This window comes from Hylobates moloch, unplaced genomic scaffold (genome assembly GCF_009828535.3).
Source record: "Hylobates moloch isolate HMO894 unplaced genomic scaffold, HMol_V3 SCAFFOLD_37, whole genome shotgun sequence".
NCBI lineage: Eukaryota > Metazoa > Chordata > Mammalia > Primates > Hylobatidae > Hylobates > Hylobates moloch.
This window is the reverse complement of record NW_026652312.1, coordinates 1,127,529-1,154,840: the sequence shown is the minus strand read 5'-3', so window position 1 is coordinate 1,154,840 and position 27,312 is coordinate 1,127,529.

Below are 27,312 nucleotides of genomic sequence, written 5' to 3'. Positions count from 1 at the left end.
CTAGATTTGTCAAAAAGGAGAGAGGTTTCTAAGAAGCAAGTGCACATACAGTTGACCCTCCTCATTATGTGTGGATTCTACAATGGAAAATTTGCCTACTTGCTAAAATGTATTTGTAACTCCCAAATCAATATACATGGTGCTTTCACAGTTTTTTGTGTAGGTGTGGAGAGCAGCACACTTTTGAGTCACACACATTCTGATATTCTCAATTGCAGTCTAACAAAGTGATGTGCTGTCTTCTTATTTCAGCTCTCATATTGTAATCTACTGTCCTTTTTATCGTCCACTTATTACTACATTTCTCTCATTTTTATGCTTTTTGTTGGTAATTTTGCTATTTAAAATGATTCTCAAACACAGTGCTAAAGCACCATGCTATGGCCTGAATTGTATTGCTCCAAAATTCATATGTTGAAGGCCTAACCACCCCTACTCTTCACCAAACGACTGTGTTGGAGACAAGACCTTTATGGAAGTTATTAAGGTAAAATGAGATCATAAGAGTGGAACCCTGATCCAATAGAACTGGTGTCTGATAATGCTATGAGAAAGATGAAAAAGAAAATAAATTTCTGGATTCGTGAGATAAATTTTTTTTTATTTTTTAATTTTATTATTATTATTATTTTGAGATGGAGTTTTACTCTTGTTGCCCAGGCTGGAGTGCAATGGCCACACCCCTCGCCTCCCAGGTTCAAGCAGTTCTCCTGCCTCAGCCTCTTGAGTAGCTGGGATTACAGGCGTGTGCCACCACGTCCAGTTAATTTTGTATTTTTAGTAGAGACAGAGTTTCTCCATGTTGGTCAGGCTGGTCTCAAACTCCCGACCTCAAGTGATCCACTCACCTCAGCCTCCCAAAGTGCTGGGATTACAGGCATGAGCCACCGTGCCTGGCCGAAAATAGATTTTCTTAGAAAGCATGGTGAAAAGCATTGTTGTGGGGATGAAGGGCAAAAAAACTTATGTTATCTAAGGCCTGGAAAATATTAAACTCTTTTGGGCTAGGCATAAAATATGTTAAACTTGCAGGTGAGGTAATTTTGCAGATCAGGAGGCTGCAGGATTTTTTTCTTTTTAATTCCCTGCTACTAGTAAAGGAGCTATGTGGAATAGGAGCCTGTCAACACTGATAAGACTGGCTTGTTTTACAAGGTCTTTGGCAAATGAACCTTTGGCAAATGGTCTCAAAGTCCCTGACAGTTAACTCATTCAAAACCATGCAATTATTCATATGAAATATATCTTAAATAATGTGTCTTTAAACAGAAATAAACATAAAACAAGGTTAAATATTGATTGTTTGACGAAATGTTTTGACCAGACACTTGCAGGAACCTAAACCTGTGTTTCCTTTAGGAGCAGCTGTTCCCTAATTACTAATTCAGTGTTTGCAGCAACCTTAGAAAACATAACAACCATGAATAATGAGAATCATCAGCTGTATCTATTTCGAAAGCTATATTTTTACTTTAAATTAGAATCTGTCTTTGTTTTTATTTTTCCATATCTTATTTTCTCATTTAAGGAAATATCATTCATCATTACATTCGAGATTGAACCCTTTACTGGACTCTTTATCTCACTTATTCATTGCTTTTATTGTTGTTTTTGCATAAGCCTCTCAAATAATTATTTTGAATGTTCTTTATTCTTTCCCTAAATTCCAAGTTTCCCTCTCTTATAACTCTCCTTTAGTCTAACTTATTTCCTTTTCTATTTCTTTAGTGTAGGTCTGCTAGTGATAAATTTCTTAGTTTTTTTTTTTTTTTTGGCCAGAAAGTACTGACATTGTGTCTTCATTCTTGAAATATATTTTTGCTAGATAGAGAATTCCAGGATAATTGTTCTTTAGTTTCAGCATTTTAAAGTTATGTTCTACTACCTTCTGGTCTCTAATGTTTCTTATGCAAAGTCAATGAAATTTCAAATTATTGTTCCTGTGAGTGTAATAAATCATTTCTATGGTTGTTTCCACAATTTTATCCTTATATTTGGTTTTCAGTAAGTTAAATATGACGTGGGTTTTTTTTTTTTTACTTTTACCCTACTTGAAGTTTTCTGAACTTTTTTTAATACAAATGTTTATGTCTTTCACCAATAACAGAATTTTTCAACTATTATTTCTTAATTTTTTTTCTGCTCACTCTGTTTTCTTTTTCTGGAATTCTAATTACACAACGTTAATAATGCTCATGATATTGTCCTACCAGTCTCTTAAGTTCTTGTCATACTTCTTGAATATTTTTTCTCTTGTTAAATTTCACTTCAATAGTAAATTGAAGTTTCACCTATCGTCAACTCAATTTCACTGTCATTTTTTCTCCTTTCTCATTTGCTGATAAATCTAGCCTGTGTGTGTGTTTATACGTATTCAGATATCATACTTTTAGTTGTAGAATTTTCATTGGTTCTTTTAAAAAGATTTTATTTCTTTACTTAGGTTTCCTATTTTTAATGTATTATTAGCATATTTTACTTTATGTATCTGGGAATCATTAGTTATATGGCTGCTTTAATATTCTTATTTGCTTGTTCCAATATCTGGGTCAGTCTCCACTGATTACATTTTCTCTTGATATTGGATCATATTTTTCAGTTTCCATGTGAGATTGTGATTTTTTTCATGTATTCTATCTAGGACTTTATGAATTATATGTTTTAGAGACTCTGGATTCCTTTATGTTCTTCTGAAGAGTATTGATTTTTGGTAATAGCAAGTAATTAACTTAGCCATTCTCAAACCCTCAACTATGAAATTTCAGTTGAATTATTTTATTCCCAGGTGGAATTCTAATAAAATTTACTGTGCATGCAGAGTTCAGGGCTCAACCATAGATTTGGGTGGCATGTATCCACAAAAACCAGGAGCCTCTCTTTAGCTCTCTCCTCCCTGGATATTCCTCCTTACCTTTTAGCCGTGGTAGTTGCTTTTCATACTCTATGCCATTTCTCCCTATGTAGGTTTTAGTCATGCCACATGATACTGATACTGCTGCGTAGTCTTAAGCTATAAAAAATTTCCTATAAAATTTACTCAGTATCTGCATGATTTGGGTTGCTCTTTGACATTCAGGAAATTGTTACTTTTATATTTTGTCCAGAGTTTAGAGTTGTTATCTGTGGGAGGGATGATCCACTTGGAGCTACTCAGACATAACCACGTGCAGAAACTACATTTCTAAATTCGGCCTTCTTCAAGTTTATATAAGTGTACAAGTCAGCTCTTCTACACATAATCAACCACAGTAATATCAGTGGCATACAACAATAAACACTTATTCCTTATTCATCAGTCTTCATGTCAGCTGGGACAGTTCTACTTTGAAAAATCAAATTCAGGTCTTCTTCCTGGTTTCATACTGGGGCCAAAACTGGAGGAGTAGGAGCTATCTGAGACATGTTCTTCTGCCAGTGCAGAGATTGGAAACATTCAAGGAACAAGCAGAAAAAAAAATGATTTTTTTTAGGCTTAGTCTTAAATCTGGCACACAGCCCTATCATTTCCTCCCACATTCCCTTGGTCAAAGCAAATAACATGACCAAACCCAACATCAATGAGCAAGAGGCACACTCTTTCCATGGGAAAGGTAACATTTTATATTTACCAAGAAATAATTTAATCTACCAAATTCAACGCATTCGACTAAGTTATGGGATAAAAGAATCCTACTCTTGAGATCCATAAAAATCTAGTGAGAAAGGCATAGAAATTTTTTTTGTAATGTGGTAATTTTATGATAAAATACCAATCCTGGCTTATTTCTATTTCTATAAATATTTCTCTCTCTATTTATGTCTGAAAGAAAACAAATGATATTATAAGCAGGAAAACTATGGGCCAATATCCTGCTTGAGTACACATACAAAGATTTTTTAAGTTATTAGCAAATAGAATTTAGTTATATATAAAAGGCATAATATACAATGGTGATGCCAGGTTGATCTCAGTTATGCCAGGTTGGTTTAACACATTTATAAAAATCAAGCAATGTAATTCACTCAGATTACCAAATAAAGCAGGAGGAAAAGCTTATAGTAAGCTAAATAAATATTAAAAGAATGACAAAAGTCATTATTCACAATAAAATAACAGAATAAATTATACAGAGAATAATTTTCCTCAACATCATTAAGGAAATCATCAGAAACATTACAGCTAACATCATACTTAATAATGGAAAAGGTAATACTTTCTACTTAGAATTGGAAACAAGGCTATCATGTTTGCACTTTCCCCCAATGTTCAGCATTGTACTGGAAATCTCAGCCAATGCAATTAGACAAGCAAAAAGCCTTAATTAAAAAAAAAAAAAAAAAACTTAAAATTGGAAGGAAGAGGTCAGATAGTCTTTTATTCAAAAATGGCATGACTTTTTTTTTTTTATAGAACACCCTCTGAAACCTATGAAAGAGGTAATAGAAATAATAAATGAATTTAGCAAGGACATAGAGTGGAAGATACAAAAATTTCTATATGATAGCAAAATAAAATTGTAAATGTAGTAAAAAACTCAATTCAGTTTAAAATAGCATTCGAAAATATTAGAGGTATTTTAACAAAATATGTGCCAAACTAAACAATTTTGCTAAGAGAAGTAAAAAAGCATGTAAGTAAATGGAGAGGTAAAGCATGATCATGATTCAAAAAACTCAATATAGTTAAGATGTCAATTTACCCCCAAATTAATCTGTAGATTTAACACAAGTCTAATGAATATTCCAGCAAGTATTTTTGTAAAATTTGGCAATCTGATTATAAAAGTTACAGAAATGCAAATGACCTAAAATAGCCAAAGCAATCTTTAAAAGGAAAAACAATGAGGGAAAAATCACCTTACCTTATTTTAAAACTGACTATAAAGCTATAGCAATCATAGTAGGATAAACTTAGCAAAGGGATAGACACAGATTAATAGAAAAAAAACTGAAAGTTCAGAAATACACACACACACACACGGTCAACTGGATGTTGACAAAAGCGTCAAGATAAAGTAAAACCTTAATGACATGCAACTGCATACATATTCAAATGGTTACAATTTAAAATCATAAGCATGAATGTTGCCAATTATATGGAACAACTACACTGCTGGTTGGGAAGTGAAATTGTACAATCACTTTGCAAAATAGTTTGGCAATTCCTCATAAAGGTAAACATATATTTACATATGACCCAATAATTTCATTCCTATTTACATAAGAAATAAAAACCTTCTGTCCACACAAAGACTTTCATGAAAATGTCTTTAGCAATTTTATTTATAATAGTCCCAAACTGAAAGCAATTCAAATGTTGATCAGAAAGTAATGAGCAAGCATAATACAATATGCAATGCCATGAAATACTGCTCAGCTACCAAAAGAAACAAACCACTGATACATATATTTTGTCATATGAAACAATTCAAAAACTTTATACAGAGTAAAAGGAGCTAGACACAATCAGTATATAATTTATGATTCCGTTGATATACAATTCTAAACATTTCAAACTAATCTATTGTGATACTGTTAAGCAGTGGTAATGGAAATGTTCTTTGTGTTGACTGAAACGGTAGATTTACAAGTGTATACATCTGCCATAACTCATTGGATTGCATCTACAAATGGATACTGACTATAGTAAAGTTGAACAACACAAAAAAGATTAAAAGTACGCACCTTCGTTTGTTACTACTTAGTTCATACCTCGAATTGTTACTTGGCGATAACTAATAAACTCCTGTGTTTTCAAAGCTGGTATTGAATTCTTTACTTGAGAGCATATCAAGTGCTTTCCCCTGTATTCTTTCAGGTATACAGTAATCTTCATAACATTGAATTGTAGGCTAGGCAAATTATTTTATTCCCACTTTAAAAGTAAAGACTCTGAAACATAGCGAGGTCACCCAGATACTATGTAGTAGGTTCAGAAATCTAATCCTCTCCTTTTGTCTGTTCATCATTCTAAGTAATTCACCTGCAATTTTGTGTGTGTGTGTGTGTGTGTGTGTGTGTGTGACAGAGTTTTGCTCTTATTGCCCAGGCTGGAGTGCAATGGCATGATCTCAGCTCACTGCAACCTCCGCCTCCCAAGTTCAAGCGATTCTCCTACCTCAGCCTGAGTAGCTAGGATCACAGGCGCCCGCCACCATGCCTGGCTAATTTTTGTATTTTTAGTAGAGACGGGGTTTCACCATGTTGGCCAGGCTGGTCTCAAACTCCTGACCTCCTGATCCTCCTGCCTCGGCCTCCCAAAGTGCTGGTATTACAGGCGTGAGAACTGTATATATGTGTAATTTGAATAATTTTCCAATTTGAAAATTGATGTTATTTTCTTTGTTGTACTTTTCAAGACAGAGCGTTGCATAGTTGACTCATCACTACTTAACTTTGTTCTCATTTAACCGCAGCTATTGTAAACAACTAGTTCCATCTGCAACCCACACATGGAGAGAATACTGCCTCCCATGGACTATGTTTATCTTGGGTGGTTAATGATCCTGAATCCAACATCCACCAAGGTTATAGCTCAGGGAACTCTTCCAAAGCACCCATTAAAGAGGGATTGTTTTTCCTGCCTCTCAGAAGCAAGTTCTATCTGAACTACTGCTTTCTGACTCATCTGCCAAGTCCAGCACATTGCATTATGTCCTAAAGGCAATAGAGGAGTAAGCCGACCCATCAAATTCCTGCCATAAATTTGGTTTAAGCCAGGAGATTACTTCTCCTGGGAAGGATGTTTCACACCCTTCAAGCAATCCCTCGGACATGTTAAATATGTTTCTCCTTGTATGAGCACTTTCTATTTAAGACCAAGCAAAAAATATATTTTCTGAACCAGATATTTTCCTTATTGTTGTGCATTTGCTGTTAGTAAGAAGCAAAGGAGATTTAGTTGTGTGGGTATGCATGTGTGTGTGTGAGAGAGGTGGGATGGGAGGGAAAGAGACAGAAACGAAGAGGGAGACGGGGGAGGTGGAGAGAGAGGAAGAGAAAGAAGAGAGGCTATTAAAAATACATGTCTATTATTTATACATTCTGGAAGTAATTTATTTTCTCTACCAATTAAGAATGCTTTCAGGATGTTCTTTATGACACAATATTGGGGAAATTTAAAAAGTAATTTACTTTAAAAATAATACATATCCTGACTATTAAATATATAATTTTATGGAAAATTACATTTTCAAAAGAGATAATTTTTTATGGAATACATAACTGTAAGATAATTTTCACAAATGTGGTAAGCAGAAAATGTCTCCCTCCCCAAGATACCTGGGTGTTGTTCTAACACCCAGAACCTATGAATATGCTCCTGTACATGGAAAAAAAAAAAAAGAGAGACTTTGCAGATCTGATAAAATTAAGTGTTTTGAGATGGGGCGATTATCTGGAATTATCCCAGTGACTCCATTGTGTTCACAGGAATCCTTACAAATAAAAAGGAATAAGGATGGTCAGAGTCAGAAGGAGATTTCAATATGTTGCTGTTGGCTTTTAAATGGGGAAGAGGTCATGAGCCAAGGGTCCAGACAGCCTCTAGAAGCTGGAAAAGGCAAAGGAAGAAGTTCTCCCTGGTAGTCTCCAGAAGAAAAGAAATACAGCTCTGCCAATGCCTTCATTTTAGCTCTGTGAGAGCCATTTCAGATGTTTGCATTTCAAATTGTAAAATCTGAGTTGTTTTAAGCCAGTAAATTTGTGGTAATTTACTAGAGCAGCAATAGGAAACTGACACATACAAGAATAGATGCATAAAGTACTTGGATCTTTTTATCTCACTTTCATTCTAAGTAGATGACTGTTTTGCAGTCTTCATGGCTTGGAATTTAAATTGGGGGAATATGGAACTGGCTGCATCAATTTTTAAGGCAAAATTGAATTGTTTCCAGGAAATCACCAATCTTCACTATCAAAGGGGTATTAGGAAATATTTATCACCCTTCTGAAATTTGATACTGTTTTCTAGGAGTGTACTTAGGTAGCATTTGGGATCTCAGAGTCCATTTAGGTTTCTAGCATAGAGTAAGTGCTTAGTCTATACTTGTTAAATTAATGGTTGGAGAAAATGGCTGCCTACGAATAATTTGTAGGAAAGGGATTAGATAATGAATAAAAACACCTCCTCCGCTAGCTGATTCTTGTCTGAGTGGCACCTTTTATTCCTGTGGATTAAGACAGAGTGCATTTTTAAAGAAATGAAAGTGTAATAAGGAGTGATTCGCATATTAAGTCCATATGTTTTAGAGGCAAATAGCATAATAATGAAGGGGCATAAAGTCACAGTGTATAGTGATCAAAGTGCAGGCTCTGACATCAAACCACATTGATTCTAAGGCCAGATCTTTTATTTATAAGCTGTGTGGCTTCAGGAAGTTACTTACCATTTGTGTCTCATTTCCATCTTACATTAAATGAAGAAATAAGTGTACTTAACACAGAAGCTTATGGTGAAACATAAGTGATTTACCACAAGCAATCTGCGCAGAAATATAGCAAGCATGCACTGAACACACAAAAAAGCTCAGACACTTAGGAAAAGGTAAGTCCCCAGGTAAGGTGAAGTGTAGTATTTCAGATAGTTGTGCAAGTGATTTTATTTTTACAGAAAAAAATAGAAGTTGTTCATAGGATGCTAAAAATACACTTCTTTATCAAGACTTTGGCCTAGAGTGAGTCCTGGGTATTAAAACAATCTAACATTAGTATTTTAATCTCTTAGGGATACTTTTTGAAAGAGTGAAGAATGTACATCTCAAAATTTGCCAGATTGTTATACTGATTATTTCAAGTTGAAACACTGAAGAAATTGTAGTTTCAGAAAGGGATAGCTGACCTGTCTCTTCCAACATGTAGTAAGCTTAAAGATTCCTCTGGAAGGAGTACACTCACAGTACCAGGAAAGGAAAATAGCCCTTATCACCAGAGACTGGGAATTGAGGGCTGCAATATCCCTGAATAAATATATTTAACCAAGTGGCCCTTATTTTCTGCTAGATTTATAACCCACATATATTTCCTGACTCCCCTAGAAAGTTTGCTCCCCCTAGGGCCATTTCTTCTCAAATTTATCATTCTTTGTCTAAAACTTATAAAAGCATCTTGCTTTGGCCACTTCTTTGGACTTCACTCTATTGGGAAAATCTCCATGTACAGGTAAAACTATACTTTCCTCTTGTTAATCTGCCTGGTGACAATTTGGTTTCTAGATACAGCCAAAGGGCCCACATGAGACCTTAAACAGGGATGATGTCTGGTGATCTTTGCTCCTCTACGTTTTCTTCTTTACTATCTTCCCATATATGTGTTGGCTTTTGATGACTTTTACCCTTTTTAAAGTCATAGGCTAACATTAATAACTTCTTTAACAGGGGAAAAAGAAAGCAACGTGCTCAGTTAGTATGACATTCACTGCTGGCTTCTAATGATCAATTAATTGAAATAATATCCGCAAAGCATTTAAAACAAAGTAAACATCAAAAATATTGGCTGTTGTTAAACGGCTACTTGTATATTGCACCAAGTCATAGTAATGTTGCTCTATTTACGTACTTGTATCTAATTACGTACATAGTAATGTTGCTCTAATTACGTACTCTGGCTGGGGAGCACAGAGTTTGTGGATAGTACAACTACAAGGGGGCACTATTGATATTATTTAGGAAATGACTACCAACTTTCAGCTTGCTGTTGATAAAATGCTGTTATTCCTTGTAATGTCCATCTACTATTGTATTTTAAAATTATTGACATACAAGGAATACAAAATAAAATGTACAGATTTTAAGTTTTCATTTTGACAGATATTGACAATTGTATGCACCATGTAACCACCATCCAAAACAAAATATGGAATATTTTTAGCATCCCAGAAATTTCCCTCTTTCTCATTACAGGTAAACAAGAACCTGCCCCAGAGTTAACCACTTTCTGATTTCTATTGCCCTCAAATAATTGTTTGTTCTTAGACTTCAAATAAATGGAATCATGTAAATGTATTCTTTTGTGTTTGGCTTATTTTGTGCAAATTAATGTTTATGAGAGTCATCCGGTTGTTGAGTATAATCAGTGACTCACTTTTTTATTGGTGGAGCAATATTCCATTCTATGAATATAGTAATAAAATTTGTTTTTCAGTTGCTTCTTGAAAGTAATGGCAAAAACCACAACTACTTTTGCACCAACCTAATAGTAATTTGATTTGCTTCCATTGTGGGACCATAATGAATAAGGTTGCTATGAAATTTCTTCTTAAATATTCTATGTTGATAGGGATTTCCACTTCTCTTCAGTAAATGCCTTATTCAAGATAGGTCATAGGTCCAAATGCAGAAGCTAAAACTATAAAGCTTCTAAAAGAATTATAGGAGAATATCTTCAAGCCATTAAGAAAGGCAAAGATTTCTCAATAGACACAAAAGTACTCAGTAGAAAATAATAGAATTGATACATTGACTTGATCAGAAGAAAATAGTCTCCTTATCTGAAGACGTCATTTACAAATGAATAAGCAATACAAGGAGTGGGAAAAAAAGTTTGCAATTGGAGCATCCAACAAAAGATTTTTGTCCAGAATATATATAACTAACACAAATCAACAATAAAAAGACAAAGGCAGAGTAAAAACCAGGCAAAACACCTGAACATATAATTGACAAAATAAGTTATCTGTTAGAGGACTTGAATTACCTAAGTTCAGGGCTTATTTTACCCTATGGTATTCTGACCATGTGATATTGGGAAAAAAAATAGAAAAATAAATTGTAACAAAATAGTAAGTCCAGGAGCAAACTCGGACATATATTTAACAACTTCCCTTTTTAACCTGTTATTCCATTGCTCTCAGTACCCCATTATTCTCACTGTCCTATATCAATGATCTCCTCTCACCATACAGTAACTTGGGCTCCAAAGTATCCACTTTATTCTATCTCCTGGTTTTCACTAGAGTACATGTTATCAGCCACCTATTAAGAAATCATGTTTTCTTACCAAAATAACTCATAACATGGCATAGTTGGCTGGTAACTTATTTAATTCTATTTGTAGGTTGAAACTTATCTGTTAATACAACTATACCTGAGTATTGATTAAGGAGATAAAGGGAAAAGGCACTGCGAGAATGTAAGTAACACAATAAAAAGGCAAGAACTATGTCTTGGTCACAACTTAAGTCATACCACATGGGAGCCGCGACTCCACCTGTGTGGAAAAACATAATGCAAACCTCAGATATGTGACTGGAAATGATAGGAAATATGAGATACGCTACTTTCTACTAAACCGGAACCTGTAGAGGCCAGTCTTTATTCATATTAGACTTATTGAAATAGCCTCAGTTTCTGGTCTCCTGAGTAATGTGGTGTGATGAGCTGTTACTACTTTTTTCTCAGATTTGCTTTTGCTTATTTATTTGTTTGTGTTTGTTGGTTGGTTGGTAGTGAGGACAATATGTAATGGTAAGGGGAAATACACATAACACTAATTGAAACAAATCAGAACATGTTATAGAACATGTACAGTTGTTAGTACTATTTTTAATTGCATGATGTCTATTCAAGGATTAAAAATGAGAGTAGTAAGCCACAGTAATCAGTAGTAACTGGGAAAAATGGTAATCTGACTATAGGGTTATCAAATCTAATGCTTCTGGGTCATTTTGCAGCAGTGTTATAAATCTTGACTTTGGGAATTATTTTCAGTTCCACAGATTACTTCCAATAATATAAATCAAAGGGAAAAACATTGCTGGGTTGAGGGGTGGATGGGTGGATGGGGTGGGTGTTCAGGCAGAAAGACAGGCAGGAAGACAAGTCCCAACTGGGCCTTTTGGAGAAAGATGATTATAACCAATATGCAAGCACACTAAGAAGCAGGTATATCAGGAAGAGAGAATTATTTCTGACAAGTTCACCACATACTTTTATATATGTTACATCATTTTTAAGCAATGTGGCAACCCTTTACAATAGCTATTATTGTAGATTGGTTTAATGATTTACATTGATTTACTTATTTATTACAGATGAAGATCCTAAGTTTGAGAGACATTGAGGAATATTCTCAAAGTCACAATCAGCATTAAAATTGTATCCTAAATTTGAACTGATCTGACTCAAAGCCCCATGTTGTTCCCACTAGTAAGGCAGTATTGCTTGATGGTTAAAAACACAGCTTTGGTGGCAAGATTCTTGAGTGAAAATCCTGGCTTTGTTTCTCATTCGTTGTTGAAACTTGAACAAGTCATTTGCTCTTATATGCAACATGGGAGTAACAGAAAACCTATCTCATAAGGCAGCTGTGAGGATTAAAAGTGTTACTATATGTAAAGCCCTGATAAGAGTTCCCAACATATATTATGAGCTCAATAAATGCCTGCTCTTGTTATTGTGACACTGTATAACTTCTAGTATGTATGTGTGTGTGTGTGTGTGTGTGTGTGTGTGTGTGTATCCACTTAGGATGTTGTTATAATGTCTGAATATATTTTCAGTGAGTTGAATGGTAATGCGTATTTCTCCTTGAGACAGAAACCTTATTTACTTATTTGCTTATTACATACTAAAATTTTTTGGAAAGGAGAAAAATAAATATGTATATGAGATAGTGGCAAATGTGATAATTATCTTCTGACTGGATAAGCAGCAGACTGAATCATGCCCAGTTACCCAATTAGCCACCATCATCAAAACTATAGTTGCTATCTTGGCATAATTGTTCATATTTTTTTGGTAGAAACATATGGAGTAACTGTACACAGCACTGTACGACAATTAAAATCTAAATGATCATAGTGCTTCAAGATGTCCTCCTACTAACTAGAAAAGTGATTGAAGAGGCATAATTTGAAAGTTTGTCAGTATTAGGGATTAACTGGTATTCTGCTATTAGATACTGAAATTTAGACTACTTTTATCTAAAAAAATTATTAGTGTTTGATCATGTTTCATAGGAATGAACTTGAGGAAACAAATCCTAAACAATTTTTTCTTCTTATGAAGAACTTAGTTCCAAAGCATGGCTTCAGATTTTTCACTCAGAGCAATGTAAGCTCTTAGGGGAACATTTCCAGAAATGTTAGAACTGCATAACTCGCATTTGTTTGGAGTTTTTTGTTTTGTTTGTTTTGAGACAGGGTCTCACTCTGTCACTCAGGCTGGAGTGCAGTGGTGCAATCTCAGCTTACTGCAACCTCCACCTCTCAGACTCAAGGGACCCTCCCATCTCAGCCTCCAAAGTAGCTGGGACTACAAGCATGTGCCACCATGCCTGGCTAATTTTTTTATTTTTTATTTTTTTGTATTTTTGTAGAGATTGGGTTTCGCCATATTGCCCAGGCTGGTCTTGAACTCCTGAGCTCAGGCAATCCGCCAGCCTTGGCCTCCCAAAGTGCTGGGATCACTAGCATTAGCCACCATGTCCGGCAGATAACTCATGCTTTTCTATGTTTTCCTTTTCTCCCTTTACATAAATGTTCCTTCTTCTCTAATCCAGAATATTAAATTGCAGGAACAGTATTGTAGACTTCTTAGATTTTCCAAGTATCCTTTGCAGTTTCTCGTGAGGTGCTGGGCACGGAGTCATTAGGAATGCATATTTGATGATCTCTTCAAATTACTATGGTTTGGTTTCATCTCTTTGCTTCACCTTTTTTCCCTTTGAGAAATCTTCATTTTTTTTCCCATAGCCTTTCTTTCTACCTTTAGCTCAATTCTCCATTGAGTTTGTCTATTCTTGTCCATTTGGCCAAAATACACATCTGTGGTTCTTAATGCTATCTTCATGATGCTTTCAAAGAGAAGCAATATATTAAGCATTTTATTCATTTGTTCCCAAATAGCAAATGCTTACTATTTGTTTGGCTCTCTATTCCAGATTCTGGGAGTGCTTATGTAAAGAAAACAAAAACAGGTTCTGCCCTCGTTCTGTGTGGAAGACATGAAAGAATTCTCAAAAGAAGATATACAAATGGCCAACAAGCATATGTAAAAATGCTCAACATCACTGATTATCAGGAAAAGGCAAATCAAAACCACAATGCGATACCACCTCACTCCTGTAAGAATGGCCATAATAAAAAAATCAAAAAATAATAGATGTTGGCATGGATGCAGTGAAAAGGGAACACTTCTACACTGCTGGTGGGAATATAAACTAGTACGACCACAATGGAAAACAGTGTGGAGACTCCTTAAAGAACTAAAAGTGGATCTACTGTTTGATCCAGCAAACCCCCTCCTGGGTATCTACCAGAGGAAAATAAGTCATTATACGAAAATGATACTTGCACACACATGTTTATAGCAGCACAATTTGCAATTGAAAAATATGGAACCAGCTCAAGTGCCCATCAGTTAATGAGTGGATAAAGAAAACATGATAAACATAACATGGACTACTACTCAGCCATAAAATGGAACAAAATAATGGTATTTGCAGCAACCTGGATGGAATTGGAGACTGAGACTATTATTCTAAGTGAAGTAACTCAGGAGTGGAAAAACAAACATCATATGTTCTCACTCATATGTGGGAGCTAAGCTATGAGGATGCAAACATATAAGAATGATACATTGGACTTTGGGATCTCGGGGAACGTGTGAGTGGTGGCAATGGATAAAAGACTACATATTGGGTACAGGATACACTTCTCAGGTGACGGGTGCACCAAAATCTCAGAAATCACCACTAAAGAATTTATTCATGTAACCAAACACCACCTGTTCCCCCAAAACTTATTGAAATGAAAAAATAAAAAAGGAAATGCACAAGCAAATGAATGAAACAAGAGATGGAGATAGAGATTACTGGATTGGAGAGGAGAGGAATAAGGAGAATGGCTTCTTTGAGAGAGTGGTGTTTGAGCAGAGGTGTAAAGGATGAGAAGAGTCAAGCTTGGAAATATTTGTATTTTAGGCAGATGGAACATCCCATGAAAAGTCCTGAAATGGGAACAAAATTAAGTTTTTGAAAAAACAGGAAGAGGCCGGGCACGGTGGCTCAAGCCGGTAATCCCAGCACTTTGGGAGGCTGAGGCGGGGGGATCACGAGGTCAGCAGATAGAGACCATCCTGGCTAACACGGTGAAACCCCGTCTCTACTAAAAATACAAAAAAATTAGCTGGACGTGGTGGCGGGCGCCTGTAGTCCCAGCTACTCGGGAGGCTGAGGCAGGAGAATGGTGTGAACCCGGGAGGCAGAGCTTGCAGTGAGCCGAGATCGCGCCACTGCACTCCAGCCTGGGCGACAGAGCGAGACTCTGTCTCAAAAAAAAAAAAAGAAAAAACAGGAAGAAAACAAAATGCCTAGAAAGTAGTTAACAAGTGTGAGAGGATGCGTGAGTTCAGAGTTCTTTGTTACAGAGATGAGAATCTACTCTAAATTACGTTAGGAAATGGATTAAGAAATATTAGGAAGCTCATCTCTAAGAAAGCTGTAGAGTCAGTCTCAGCAGGTTGGAGCTGCATACATGCCACAATGTGGGCATTGCTCCAGTGAGACGATCACTGCCTCTGCTGCTTAGCACAAACATGGCAGCTCACACCTTTAAGGTTGGATACAAGGTTCCCCGGACTCTGCCCCCATCCCCACCAAAGAATGCATTCTGCACTGTATGCACTTCCCCCTATTGCTTACTTCCAAATCCAAAGTCTCCCAAACTTTTCTGATTGGCAGAGCCAAGGTCATCTAGCCAGCCAATACAAAGCCTGAGAGGTGGCGCTCTCACTTCTATCTTGAGAACAAGGCACTGATTAGGAACCATAGTAAGGATGTTCAAAAGATACCAGATCATTGAATATGTGATAAATAGCCACTAGATCACAAAAAATAGGATTCTTAAAATGTTAACCTAATGTCAAGTGTATTATAATATGATTTTCATATTCTTCCCCAAATTTTGCATCATAGAAATAAGTAATTGAAAAATACAAGATATACATAACTTCCCCAGCATCATAGAATTAGTGCGAGAACAAGAGTGTCAGTATCAACGACATGTGGCTTAATTTATGGAGTGCCTTGGAAGGCTATTTAATCAGCAGGGCTATCTCTGTCAACATGAGCAAGGGCTGCTCCCCACTATGTCACATCTCATTGGTATCATCAACTGGAAGTGAGGCCTATCTCTTGAGAATTAGCATATCACTTCTGTGGGACATTGAGGTGGAGATCATTGACCACTGTAAATAAGTGTGGATTATTAAAAGACTTGCAGAAAATGAGTTGTTCTCAAAAGTGTCATTGAAATACTACACTTCTATAGTTGTAACTACCATGTTGCTAATATCACCAAAATCATTTTTAAAGAGGGATTGAAGACATTTTAAAATTCATCAATATACCAAAACAGCTTTCTTTTCATGAATTTAAAATGTATTGTGTTTGCAAATCAGCTGAACATCTTCAGAGCCTATCTTTATGTGACCAGAAAGGTGCCTACCAGATACTTATTACCAGATGATGTAATGAAGCAAAGATGTGAATCTTTTAGGACTTCATCCAATGCCTTAGAGAATGAAACTTTTTCCAAAACTCCATTTTGCATACAGTTAAGAAATAGTTACATTCTATTCATCCCACAGAAATGTCTATTACAAGTAAAACACTTGCTATTTTAAGGCAGCGGAAAGGAAATACAGTTATGTAGCAGAATAACCTAGGGGAAATGTGTTAAAATAAGGACTCAGGGTTTCACTGCAAGAATCTGATTCATTGTCATCTCTCAGGGGCCCAGAGATCCAATACATATAATGCATTCATCACTAATTGGATATTATTATAATATGTCCCCAAGCAAATTTCTTACTGAAATCACATGATTTTCATCTCATCAGAGATGTAAAGAGTAAGAGTTACTATAAAAATAGGCCTCAAATGCTCTGCAGAAGCCATTTCAATAGTGACTACACAAAGGGCATGATGAAAATTGATCATCCTGAGACATTACACAGAAAAGTCCTCCCTTTTCTCTGCTAAAGTCTACACACCTCTAATCATTGAACACTCGTTTAAAGTAATCTTTGGCAAAGCTATATAACAGTAATAAAAGCGTGAAATATTAGTCTACATTTACAAGTTTTCCACAAGTAGTTCCAGATTTTTCCGGAACAGATATGACTCCAGATTGTTCCTAAGGAATTGCATCTAAAGATTTAAAACACTAATTGCAACAAAGAGAATAGATGCCATGGTCAAAGACAAATTTACTACTGATTCACTTTTGTCTTCATATTTTGTCTAAATTAAAAAGAAATGGAAAAGGGAAAATTGGAGATCAGCATTGTACTGGAGGTCAAAGACAAATGTGCAAAAATATTTCCACTCTTCTCTGCCTTACCTTCATTCTGAGTGCCACAAACAATAGAGAGAGAAACAGTGAAATTTCTACTTGAAAACCCTACTCAAGTGAAGGATACGTTCCTTACTTGAATTGTATAACATCGCTGACATTGTCTTTATTTGGCATGATGTTGTCCTTGCTTTCTTTTAGAGTATTTAAAAATATTGCTAAAGTTTTTTAGTAGGTTTACTCCCAATGTTAGCTACCTTAGTCACTCAAGTGTTTTTCTATATAATCATTCATTCTTAAAATATGAATTAACCTACCACAAAAAACTAAACCCCATATTTAAGATAATACCACCATAAATTGATGAGGAACTAGGGGCGCATATTCCATGTTTAAATTTTCTTTAGGTAGATTAACAATAAAGTAAAAATGTAGGACAAGAGATAAAAGATTAAGGACTGATTTAAAAAACTAATGAGATGATATTTAAAAAAATAGGATATGTTTTTAAAAAGCTACGATTAATTTTTGAAAATTATAAAAGTAGACCAATCTCGGCCAGGCGCGGTGGCTCACGCTTGTAATCCCAGCACTTTGGGAGGCCGAGGCAGGCGGATCACAAGGTCAGGAGATCGAGACTACGATGAAACCCCGTCTCTACTAAAAATACAAAAAATTAGCCGGGCGTGGTGGCAGGAGCCTGTAGTCCCAGCTACTCGGAGAGGCTGAGGGAGGAGAATGGTGTGAACCCGGGAGGCGGAGCTTGCAGTGAGCCGAGATCGTGCCACTGCACTCCAGCCTGGGCAACAGAGTGAGACTCCATCTCAAAAAAAAAAAAAAAAAGTAGACCAATCTCTAGGACACATAGTAAAAATGTAAACAAGATGAAAACAAAATTGGAAATGAGAAAAGAACTATAACAATACAGAGATTTTTATAACAAAATCTTGTTTATAATTATAGTTAACACATATAAAATTCTATATTTTTGTAATAAGTCAATTACCCAAACCAAAGCTTTGAAAACTTAAGTCCAATAACTACATAAGATATAGAGTAAGTTATCAATAATTTGCCTGCTTAAAAGAATTTTGGATTATATTGTTTTACGCATATCATTATAGTTTTCTATGCTACAGAATCTAGTCCTGAAACTAGAAATTAGGAATGATTCCTTAAATAAAAGCTACGCATCGATGACACCTGTTAAATGCAACTATGGAAACCCTAAAGAAAATCCAGTCCAACCATCATGTTGACTACCTAGCGTTTATCCCAGGAATAAAAGATTTGTTTAATATTAGGATATCTATTTATATAGTGCACATATCAATAAGTAGAAGAAAAACATGGATATCATAGATGATGTCAAAAAGTATTCCCAAAAATGTATTGATTGCTGATTTAAAAGAAATGTTTTTACATAGAACAACCTCATAAAATAATTTAATGTACCATATATACTTATAATAAAAATCTAATGCTTCCATTTACAGCAATAAGTCCAATAACATGTACCCCCTTTCATAGAAAAATTAGGAAAAAATCGATATCTGACTTTAAAAGAAGTGGAAATAGTTTAAGAAAAGACAGAAAGAAGGAACTAAAAAACGAGACAATAATTTCAAGAACTATCATAGTGGGGACGTGTTGGAGAGGAGAGGGCTCTCCAGGGCTAGAGTATGTATATCAAGGTACATATCTTGACATTATATAAGCTTCTAGGTGCTAGAGACAGTATTAATATTTACATGAAATCAGAACATTTATGTTAGGCATGTGAGAAGCAGTGAGCTGAAGATGGTCCACCTGCAGTAAGTTAGGATCTTAGAGTGGAAAATAGGGCAGCGTACTTGGAGTACATCATTACAAGAAGTGACAAGGAAGTTTTACATGTGGGAAAGCACTACTCTGTGAGAAAATAAAAGACTAAAGATTAAATGTGTGGAATGCAGCTAAATTGGTGTTTATAGAGAAATGTATAGAGTTAAGTAGATCTTTAAAAAGATTTACAATTAATTAGTGAAATAAACAAAGTATTAAAGTATAAAATAAAACTAGATTAAAAGAGTATTAGATGAATGGAATTCTTAAGTCAGAGTAAAAAGTAATGTAACCAAAATTAAAGAATTGATAGAAGTGATTAATAAAATGAAATTTAGTTTATTAAAAAGACAAATTCAAAACGAAAATTAATTAAGGAAAACAGACAAAGTCACAAATAAAATCAAGTCTGCAAAATGGCATGTAGCTTTAGGGTAGAGACTTTAAAAAAGCATAAGAGTTTATTATGAACAATCTTATTGCAATGAATTGAAAATTTTTAAATGTATATGAAATTTCCAGAAAGATATAAAATACCAAGTCTAGCTCAAGAAAATATGGAATATAGCTAAATATTATTTAGGATTAGCTTTGTAGCTGTAATTAGAAAAGATCTCCTCACATAGGGATCAAGCAAAGCAGAACTGTAGTGCTTTCCCTGGTGGAAGTTCAAGCAGGTTAAGGCTGTGGGCGGCTCTGCTTCAGCTCACTATAGAATTCTATTTCTTGTCTCCATGGTCTAAGATGATGTCTGGATCTGCATCCAGCACAGGAAGAAAACAACAACAAAAACAGACAAACAATTTGAGCAAAGAAAATTACATGCCAATCTCACTTAAGAATTTATGTGCAAATTCCTTGGATTAAATATTGTCAAATTGAGGGGGGATATACTATCTAGATAGAGAATATCCACATTCAGAATGTAACAGTGAGAAAAGAGGGATTATGTGTTAGATTGTCATAGACAAGTGGTTATCCATATAAAAAATTAATACTAGGTCATTTTTTCATATAATGTAAACAAACAATAATTTCCATGTGTATTAAAGTTTGAAAAGCTAAACTCGAAAATGCTTAAAAGAAAAAAACCTATCTTTATGAAATTGAAATAGAAAACAATTTGCTTATTGACACATAATCTATAAATTATATGCCACTTTATTTTGAAACAAAAATTTCTGCGTTACAGAAGATATCAGAAAGTAGAATATTAAGCCACAGACTTGGAGAAGATATTTGCAATGAAAAAACAAAACACCGACAGTAAAAATAATACCCAGAACATGTCAATAATTTCTTCAAATTAATAACAAAAAATAGGAAAAAAGGGCAAAAGGCTTGGGTAGACACTTCCTACAGATAAGCTTAAATTGTCAACATACATGAAAAAATTATCAGTTTTGCATCATGGAAACACAAATGAAAACGAAAGTGAGATTGAAAAAAACTCTTTCTATTGTAACTTTGATTGTAAAATCTAGTACCGAGTAGTACTGAAAACAAGAGGAAAAGAGAAACACATATGTTGCTGATGTGAATACAAAAAGGTACAAGCACTTTAAAGAGAAATTGCCACAACCTAGGAAAGATGAAGATGCACATATCCTACAACCTAGCATTTCTGCCTCAATACCTACACTATAAAGAAAAATCTTGCTCATGTTCTTTACAAGATGTGTATGAGAAAGTTTACCGAAGCTTTGTTTGTAGAAATAAGAAATGGAAACACAAATATTGAATAAAAATATATTACTAAATATGCATTAAATTGTACAAAACATAGCCATTGTAATCAGCATGTATCAGCACAAGAGATTGTATAAACTGTAGAGCACATGAAGAGGTGTGCACCTGGAGAATGAGTCTGACCCAATCCCCACTGTTCACCTTACAAACTCTACATTGTCTGCAAGACCCATGGAGAATCTAAGGTCCAGGCTTAGTTGGTGAAATTCTCTAGGCAAAGTCAAGAGATGGTTTCATTTTTCAATGCCACCCCAAACCTGAAAGAACATGAGATGATAAAAAGTCTGCAGATGATTTTATTTTTTTTTATTTTTATTTTAAGTTCAGGGGTAAAAGTGCAGGTTTGTTACATAGGTAAACTTGTGTCATGGGGTTTGTTGTACAGATTATTTCTTCACCCAGGTATTCAGCCTACTACCTATTAGTTATTTCTCCTGATCTTCTCCCTCCTCCCACCCTCCCTCCTCTGATAGGCTCCAGTGTGTGTTGTTCCCCTCTTTGTGTCCATGTGTTCTTATAATTCAACTCCCACTTATAAGTGAGAACATGTGGTATTTGTTTTGCTGTTCCTTCATTAGTTTGCTAAGGATAATGGCCTCCAGCTCCATCCATGTTCCTGCAAAGGACATGATCTTATTATTTTGTATGGCTGCATAGTATTCCATGGTGTATATGTACCACATTTTCTTTCCGTGTATCATTGATGGGCATTTAGGTTGATTCCATGTCTTTCCTATTTTGAATAGTGCTGCGAAGAATGTATGTGTCCATCTGTCTTTAAAACAGAACAATTTATATTCCTTTGGATATATACCCAGTAATGAGATTGCTGGGTCAAATCCTATTTCTGTTTTTAGGTCCTTGAGGAATCATAACACTGTCTTCCACAGTGCTTTAAGCAGTTTACACTCCCAACAACAATGGATAAATGTCCCTTTTTCTTTACAACCAAACCAGCCTCTGTTATTTTTTGCCTTTTTAGTAATAGTCATTCTAACTGGTGTGAGATGGTGTCTCATCGTGGTTTTGATTTGCATTTCTCTAATGATTAGTAATGTTGAGCTTTTTTTTTTCATATGACTGTTGGTTGCATGTATGTCTTCTTTTGAAAAGTGTCATTGGGTGCAGTGGCTTATGCCTGTAATCCCAGAACTTTGGGAGGCCGAGGCGGGCAGATCACTTGAGGCCAGGAGTTTGAGACCAACTTGGCCAACATGGCAAAACCCTGTCTCTACTAAAAATACAAAAATTTTATTCAGGCATGATGGCACATTCCTATAATCCTAGCTAGTCAGGTGGCTGAGGCATGAGAATTGCTTGAACCTGGGAGATGGAGGTTGCAGTGAGCCGAGATCACACCACTCACTCCAGCCTGTGCGACAGCGTGAGACTGTTTCAAAAAAAGAAAAAAAAAAAAAAAAAACATGAAGGAAAAGTAGTTCATGTCTTTTGCCTAATTTTCATTAGGGTTGTTTGTTTGTTTTCTTGTAATTCATTTAAGTTGCTTATAAATACTGGATATTGGACCCTTGCCGGATGCATAGTTTACAAAAATTTTCTCCCATTCTATAGGCTGTCTTTACGGTCCATGGATAGTTTTCTTTGCTGTGCAGAAGTTTTAGTGTAATTAGACCCCTTTTGTCAATGTTTGCATTTGTTGCAACTGCTTTTCATGTCTTCTTCATGAGATTTTTGTCTCTTTTTATGTCTAGAATGGTATTGCCTAGGTTGTCTTCCAAGGTTTTTATAGTTTTGGGTTTTACATTTAAGTCTTTAATCCATCTTCAGTTAATTTTTGTATATGGTATAAGCAAGGGGTCCAGTTTTAGTCTGGCATATGGCTAGCAGTTATCCCAGCACCATTTATTGAATAGGGAATCCTTTCCCCATTGCTTGTTTTTGACAGGTTTGTCAAAGATAGATAGTTGTAGGTATGCAGGCTTGTTTCTGGGTTCTCTATTCTGTTCCATTGGTCTATGTGTCTGTTTTCGTACCAACACTATGCTGTTTCAGTTACTGAAGTCAAGCAGTGTGATCCAGCTTTGCTCTTTTTGCTTAGGATTGCCTTCGCTATTCAGGCTCTTGTTTTGGTTCCATATGAATTTTAAAATAGTTTTTTCTAGTTCTGTGAAGAACATCAATGGTAGTTTAATAGGAATACCACTGAATCTGTAAATGCTTTGGACAGTACAGCCATTTTAACGATATTGTTCCTTCCTATCCATGAGCATGGAATGTTTTTCCATTTGTTTTTGTCATCTCTGATTTCTTTGAGCAGTGTTTTGTAGTTTTCCTTGTAGAGATTTTTCACCTTCCCAGTTAGCTGTATTCATAGGTATTTTGCGTGTGTGTGTGTGTGTGTGTGTGTGTGTGTGTGTGTGTGTGTGGCAGTTGTGAATGGGATTGCATTCCTGATTTGGTTCTTGGCTTGCCTATTGTTGTAGAAGAATGCTAGTCAGTTTTGCACATTGATTTTGTATCCTGAGATTTTGCTGAAGTTGGTTATCAGCTTAAGAAGATTTTGTGCTGAGAAATGGGGTTTTCTAGACACAGACTATGTTGTTTGCAAACAGAGAAAGTTTGACTTCCTCTCTTCCTATTTGAATGCCCTTTATTTCCTTCCCTTGCCTGATTGCCCTGGTCAGGACATCCAATACTATGTTGAAGAAGAGCAAAGAGAGAGGGCATCCTTGTCTTGTGCCAGTTTTCAAGAGGAACGCTTCCAACTTTGGCCCATTCAGTATGATGTCTGCTCTCGGTTTGTCATTAATGGTTCTTATTATTGTGAGGTATGTTTCTTCAATACTGAGTTTACTGAGAGTTTTTAACATGAAGGGTGTTGAATTTTATCACAAGACTTTTCTGCATCTATTGAGATAATCATGTGATTTTTGTCTTTAGTTCTATTTATGTGATGAATCACATTTATTGATTTGCATAAATTGAACCAACCTTGCATCCCAAGGATAAAGCCTACTTTGTTGCGGTGGGTAAGCTTTTTGATATGCTACTGGATTCAGTTTGTCAGTACTCTGCTGAGGATTTTTGCATCACAACTAAAAGAACTAGAGAAAGAAAAGCAAAAAAATCCCAAAACTAGCAGAAGATAAGAAATAACCAAAATCAAACCTGAACTGAAGGAGATTGAGACACCAAAAACCATTCAAAAGATCAACTAATCTAGGAGCTGTTTTTTTGAAAACATTAATAAAATAGATAGACCGCTAGCTAGACTAATAAAGAAGAAGAGAGAGAAGATTCAAATAAACAGAATCAGAAATGACAAGGGGATATTATCGCTGACCCCACAAAAATACAAACAACCATCAGATAATATTATGAACAACTCTATGCACGTAGACTAGGAAATCTAGAAAAAAAATGAATAAATTCCTGGACACAAACACCCTCCCAAGACTGAACCAGGAAGAAACTGAATCCCTGAACACAGCAATAATGAGCTCTGAAATTGAGTCAGTAATAAATAGCCTACCAATGAAGAACAGCCCAGGATCAGACAGATTCACAGCCACATTCATACAAATGAATGTACGAAGAAGAGCTGGTAACATTCCTGCTGAAACAATTCCAAAAAATTGAGGAGAGACTCCTCCGTAACTTATTCTATGAAGCCAAACTCATCCTGATATCAAAATTTGGCAGAGCCATGACTAAAAAAGAAAACTTCAGCTAATTTTAAATAGGTATGCATAATAAAAATCAATATAAATACAGGTATGCAACTCTAAAAGTTTTATATCTATAGATACATAAAACTAAAATAAAATATATTACTAAATAATGAAAACCTACATTATAAAAGTAAAACAGTCTCTAATGCATAATTTAGTGTTCAGTTATAGCTGAGGAAATATGGAACAATGAAGATAATCATAAATGTTTATAACTCTAAGGAAACACAACTTAAAGTTGAGTAGAAATTCATTCAAAGAAAGAAGCAGAAAATATGAAGAGAATACTGGCTAATATTTAATTGAAGTTAGTAATATAAAAATATATCAGATATACACAATTGATAAATTTTTAGAAATATGAAGGTTAATTGGAAAAGAATGTGTTTGCCCATTTAAAATATGTCCATCTGCTTGTTGCCACAATGGGGCGGTATTATAAATGGCAGAAAGAGACCAACATGTACAGTTCATGGCAAATGATATCACAATTTACAGAGTTTTACAAATTACAAGAGAAAACATGGAGAGAAGAATGACTTCCCAAGTCCCTACAAATTTCTACAAGCCTACATATCCCTTAGTGATCTGGAGCCTACTGAGCAAATAACCAATGGAAAATAGCCATTGCACATTTCTGGCATTTACAGTGATGTGTAAAGAGTGTGTCAGTTTTCCAGGTAAATTACTCAGCAAGTCCAGGAGTCAGGTTAGTCTAGTCTCCATCTGTATTTGAATGTTTTTAGTTTTAACACCTCCCTCCCATTTTTTTTTCCCATAACAACTTAGCAGGTAAAATATTTTGTCCTGTCTTCCAGGAACAAAATAGCTATTTGATACACTCAATGAAAGGAAGATGTTTTATTGATTAAAACAAATGAAAGTATTTCACTTTTTTAAAGTTTTCTTGTTTTCACTACCTTTGATTTAGAATGTCATATAAATCTATTGACATATAAAACAATATGTTTATTCATGCCATTTCCATCAAATTTAAATTTCCTTATTTTTCTTTTCACTTTTATTCCTCTCATGGTTACCATTTTAGAAATGTCTCCAAAGTTTTCAGGCTCAGTATAATTTTGTTAGTATCATTTAGTTACTAACAGTTTGCATATAAATGTGATCCCAGGCTTCCTGCAGAGCTCTGGATTTTGCTAAGTAAAATAGTTAGTTTAGGTAGTTTAAGGAAGTAAGAAATGGTTATCGAGTCTTTAGAAGAACTCTTAAAATCTAAAATGAGTTATTACGCATAACTCATAAAGTCAAACTTTGCAGCCAAGAAAACAACCACCTGTGATGGCTATAGAATTAAGAAACTGCTGGCTTCAGAACGACACTTCTTCTGCCCTGACCCACAGGCCACTTGATCAGATAGCTGCCTGTTAAATTTGGAAGTGGCTCTACACTTGTCTACTCCAGGACAATGATACTATGCTTCACAGCGGCAAAATAGATCCCCATTTTTGAGCATCTCTGGCATGACACAGTTCCAAATCCAAGTCCATATCACAGTAGTAGAATCTAAGTCACAGCTAGACTCCTAGCTATAAGTGGGCTTACAAAATGCAACTTTAAGCTTTCCAGGCTCTGCAGGAAAGGTATTTTGGAACATGGGTTGAAGGAGCTTGCAATGCCTATTGAAAAACCCAACCAACAGCAATGGCCTCACATGCAAATGACAGACAGAACCTCAGATTACAAAATAAAAATGAAGATGAGACTACTGACATATATTACTTATAAATAAAGATATCATTTTTAATCCTTTAAAAGTAGTTTAGTGTTAAACATTCTAACTTAAAAGCTTTTGCATAAAACAGTATGTATGAGGTTGTAGATGATGAGTGGATCTCAGAGACAGGAACATAGCCTGGGCTTTTGCTGACTAGTATGTTGGAGAATCATTCCAAACTATTCAAAGTTAGGCCTGCCTTTAATATGGATTATATGGCCAATGAAGAAGAAACTTTATTCCATCCATCAGTTTTCTTGCCACTTTCACAATGGTAGAATAAAATGCATATTGTCCCAGGAGTCAGAAAAACATGGGTTCTTAAAAAGGTTTTCCTTCTAACAATTATCTTGGCAACTTTCTGCCTTTGTAAAATAGAAATAGCAATACAAGCTACAATAAAAACCCTCCAACTATATATTATTTTAATGAAGTATTAAAGTTTATGAATGTTGTCTGAAAGTATAACCAAATTATTGCCAATAACTAAATAGGATAAATGTAAAAAGTTTATATTTACATATAAGTATATGTAATATATTTATAACAAATTATATTGACATGTACCATATATTTATATTTTATTAGATATCTTTAAGAACTGTGGCGATTATTGAATATTCTAGCAAAACCCCACAATGTATTATAGTATTATAGCATATATTTCAGTAAAATACATGACAACAATAACACAAGAGTTGTGGGTTGAGTGGTAAATGGAATTGTATAAGGTTTTTACACTGTACTGTAGAGGAGTCATTACAAATTAATATAAAAAGGCATAGTCACAAACACCAATGCAGAAGATAAAATTGAATATTATTAATATTTTAAATTTTACCAGAATAAGGCAGAAATTGAGTAACAGGTGAAAAAATGGTCCAATTATAAAACAAATACCATCATGGGGGACTGAAACTCAATCATATTACAAATTACATTAAAGAGAAATAGACTAAACACTTCATTTTCAAGCAGAAGATTGTCAAACTTCATGAAATGAAAAGGTAAAATTCAGGTATATGGTATTTGCAAGAATC